At 42.3% G+C, this 4542-nt stretch overlaps 1 long non-coding RNA gene across 1 annotated transcript; it reads left to right on the top strand.

Annotated features, from left to right (window-relative positions):
* Nucleotides 1–1122: 1122 nt before the first annotated feature.
* LOC115778049 (uncharacterized) lies at nt 1123–4313 on the top strand. The gene is made up of 3 exons (XR_004019744.1): nt 1123–1222; nt 3848–3903; nt 4008–4313. It is a non-coding gene; the product is annotated as an uncharacterized LOC115778049 (long non-coding RNA).
* Nucleotides 4314–4542: the final 229 nt, after the last annotated feature.

Below are 4542 nucleotides of genomic sequence, written 5' to 3'. Positions count from 1 at the left end.
ACCGACTGGGACATGTTTCGCAGCAGCGCGGGCGGAGACATCGAGGAGTTTACGGAAACTGTTGTGGGATTTATTGGGAAAGTTGTTGATGACACTTCACTTAGGAGGACCAGCAGGACTTCATGGCCCTAAAAAGGGTGGTTCGTTCAGCTGAACGGACCATCAGAACCACCCTCCCCAACCTGCAGGACATTTACACCAAGCAGTGCAGGCTGAGGGCCATGAAGATCCTAAAACAGCCCAGCCACCCCGGACACTCTCTCTTCTCCCTGCTCCCCTCAGGCCGGCGTTACCGCTGCCTGAGGGCTAAGACTGAAAGGTTGAAGAAGAGTTTTTACCCACAAGCCATCCATCTGCTCAACTCTGAGCCCTAACTGGACTATTATTTCACAATGTAAATATTATAATTTATAAAAGTGTGTATAGTGTATAGTATATAGAGTATAGTGTGAATTACTTTTTTTTTATTATTATTATTTTTATTTTTATTTTTATTTTTATTCTTCTTATTTATATGTGTGTGTATATATGGTTGCAGGTACAAAATACATTTCACTGTGCATTGTACTGTGTATAACTGTGCATGTGACAAATAAACACTATCTTATCTTATCTTATTATCTTAAAAACCTGTTTGTTTTGTATTTTCTGGTTCAATAAAGTTTAAAAAAAAAAAAAAAAAGCTCTGTATGTCACGTGACTATTGGAACACGCATGCGCACCAGCTCATATGCTGTCCACTGAAACTGCTGAGGACTTCATCGGCTTTTTATTCCAAATGAAAATGCTTAAGCCGCGTTAAAGTATCGCTGAATATCGGTCCTTGCCAACCACTCCTAAAATAAAGCGTGAATTAAACTCATCTGGACCTTTGAAGCACTCCGTCATGAAGACCCGGCGAGACATGCGCGTAATTTGCGGGGGGAATAGGGGGATTATGACCACCCCAGTAATCTGATTCAATCACTATAATCCCCCCAATAAAGTCACATAATAAAACATCTTACATGTATAACATGTTAATTTTCTTTATTCATTATCAGTTTGGGGTCAAATACTAGCATGTTTAATCATTTGATAATTTAACCCCCCTCTCCCCACAAAGACTTGGTATCACCCAACCCGCTTTCTCCACCAAGCGGCGGCGTTCACCGTTTGCTTGTTGAAGCAGGTGATAGCTTCCTATGGAAACGTCCTATATCATTATCACAACACAGCAGTGGTGAGACATGTCTTTTAAATCTCAGCAGGGGTGGACCGGGACAGTAACGGGCTGGTTGGGTCAACATGGCAGGATGCTGTGGTGTGTAGAGAACAGTATAAAAACGTGTGTTAGATATACCATGGAACACAGTGAAGACGGTTATCAAACACTGCTTGTTTTTCACTTTTAATGTGACCTTGGCCTGCACCAATAATGTGCCCCCCCATGAATTGCCATCTTATTGTGGTGGTAGCATCAGCCTGCTAATCCCCATTAGCCTTAGCTAATTAGCATTAGCCTGCTAATGCTCGTTAGCCTGCTAATGCTAATGCTCTGAGGTTTACTGCTCTGTGTGGATGAACTGAACTCACAAAGATGTAACCCAGTATTTCACAGCTATCTGCTGATCTCCATCCCCTACACTGACAGCATACAGGCTGTAGAAATGTTGGATTCAGTGATCTCAGCATCAGCAGCTTTGATTCAAACTCATCTCTGCTGCACTGATGTAACCTGTAACTCTGACCATGAACACAAACACTGTGCTCCAGTCCAACACAGAGCTTTACTGTAAATACAGTACAACAAGATAACCTATTTATTACACACTAAACTGCAGTATTTTCATACAATCTTTGAATTACACAAAGTCAGCATACTTCAGTTTATTTTCCAGTCCTTACCTTTAATTCTAACCTCTCTTCTTCCTCTCCTGTCCTCTTTCTCCATCTCTGAGTGAACTTCTCTCTCTTTTCTCTCCCTGAAATACAGCAGCTCTTCTTTTAGCTAGCAGACACACTGTGTGACAAACTGCACACACTTTGTGTGTTTGCTGATATTTGTTGAGCATTTAGAAACGTTGCATTTACCTGACACACGTTACTCCCTTCATGCTCGCTCCTCTTCAGTAGCGCTAGCTAAGCTGCTTATGTGCCGCAGCGCAACTTACGGACTCGGTCCGGCCCGATTATAGCGCTATAAATGATACATTAATTATATGGGTTTGCGTATTTAATCCCTTTGTACGAGATAAGCCCCGATGATGGAGGATACGCAGTACGATTGTCTCTAATGTGTTATTATTCCTCCGTTTAGGCTCAGATCGTTTGATGTTTGACGGCGCACTGACCGGAAATGCAAACTTCTTCTGACGTGTTAAAAAGTAACGTTTCTGTTTGAAAATGTAAGAAGTAGAAAGTACAGATACTTGTGTAAAAATGTAGGGAGTAAAAGTAAAAAGTAGTCAGAAAAATAAATACTTAAGTAAAGTACAGATACCTGAAAAATCTACTTAAGTACAGTAACGAAGTATTTGTACTTCGTTACTTCCCACCTCTGGTGAAGGCTGATCTTAGATCAGATTATAAATCACTGGAACATGAAAGCAAAGCTGATGTTTTTGTCTGGAAATCTTCTTTTGTATCCAGAAATAATGAAATCCTGGTCTCCACCAGCACACACACAGACACACACACAGCTGCTTTAGATGACAGCTGAACAGATTCCTGCATAAATAATTGACATCAATCAGCAGTTATGGCCTGAGTCTGCTGCACCAAAGGGGGTGGCACCTGAGACTGGAGAGAGGAAGCCACACCCAGTGGGTCACAGAGTCACAGCAGGCCCACAGGTTGGAGCTCACATTGTGAAAACATTCAGACAAAAATCTTCCTGTATCATTTTTCACTCCACCAAAGTGAAGTCAGTACACAGAAAAAAAAAAACAACTTGACAATTAAAAAAAATGGTGATTAGCAGGTCTTAAAATTAAGCTGATGCACAACAACACATAATATATATCAGTGTGCCATTATTTAGTCTAGCAGTTTCATATGAGCTGTGGTCAGAGGGTGGAAATGATGTGAGATAAAAAGGCCTCACTCATCATGACTGTGTGTTTCTGTTAGAGCCTGATCACAACATTTATGCAGTGTTGAAACGTCGTTTCAAGTCAAGAAAGAATGTGAGAATCGATCATCTGTAATTTATAGATGTGATTTAAAAATATATAAATTATTATTCTTTGATTATTTGGAAATGATTTTCTTGGTTGCTTCATTTTGACTTGATGACTCTCCACCTTTGCAGAGTGACTTTCAGTTTCTTCCTTCTGAACAAAGTTTTGTGGGTGGCTGTGGTGAGAGGCAGGGTGCACCTGTACAGGTCGCCAGCCTGTCACAGGGCTCACACAGGGAGACAGACAACCATTCACACTCCCACCTACGGGCAATTTAGAGTGACCAATTAACCTCAGCCCAGTAACTGCATGTCTTTGGACTGCGAGAGGAAACCAGAGGAAAAACAATCAAAGCTTTGATAATGTGGAGATTCTCTATTTATCATTAATTTATTTTATTTTTCAGTGTTTGTGCTTATTTGTTTGTGTGTTGTGTGTCTGATGGAGGAGTTAATGCTGCAGAGTAAATCTGTCCACAGGAATGACTAAAGTAACCTGAACCTGAGCATCAGTTCATGAAACAGTTTGTTCTACAGAACCTCTGAAGGAGGCAGGAATCACTTTACTGCAGATTTACTGTACTGAGTGACCTCTGACCTCCTGTGGTCCTGACTCTTCTCCTCTGGCTGTACTGAGTGACCTATGACCTCCTGTGGTCCTGACTCTTCTCCTCTGCCTCCTCACAGGGAGAAGATGATCTGCAGGCTCCTGCTGCTCTTCGTCCTCACCTCGTGTGTCTCTGGTTGGTTCACAGCTTCACTTTATGAGCTCCAAATCAAAGTGAGCCACAGGTTTGATCCAGTTCTCAGTGTGTGTCTGCTCCTCTCTCCCTCTGTGTGTCCTCAGCAGGATCATTTGTAGTGAATGTGACACAGACCTCCTATCAGGCCCAGGAGAACCACAGCATCACTGGAGTGGACCTTCACAGCAGAGACTGACAGATCCTACAAATATCTGAACATCTACTGTGACCTGATAACTGATGATGGACTCTTCCTCCTGTATCGTGTACATGATGGTGCTGAGGTCTCAGAGTCTCAGGATGAGAAGTTTTCAGGGCGAGTCCAGAGTGACAAAGACGCCCTCAGAGAAGGACGAATCAGACTTCAGCTGTCCAGACTCAGGACTGATGACTCAGGCCCATACAGGTGCCAGGTGAAGTCAGCTCCTTTTATTAAAAATCAATCATCACTTTTATATTTGCTGCTCTGTTAAACTATGTGCTGCACATGTCAGACATCCTGATGCTCCTCATTTCATTTCTGCACACAAACAAATGTCAGTAAATATTTTATTTTTGCAGCAGCTGCTGATCAGCTCCAACCTCAGAGACCAACTTTAACCCCACAAGAAGAGACAGGAGGAGGAGGAGGAGGAGGGA

The sequence above is a fragment of the Archocentrus centrarchus genome, unplaced genomic scaffold, assembly GCF_007364275.1.
Source record: "Archocentrus centrarchus isolate MPI-CPG fArcCen1 unplaced genomic scaffold, fArcCen1 scaffold_98_ctg1, whole genome shotgun sequence".
Taxonomy (NCBI): domain Eukaryota; kingdom Metazoa; phylum Chordata; class Actinopteri; order Cichliformes; family Cichlidae; genus Archocentrus; species Archocentrus centrarchus.
This window is presented reverse-complemented; position numbering and strand designations above follow the sequence as displayed.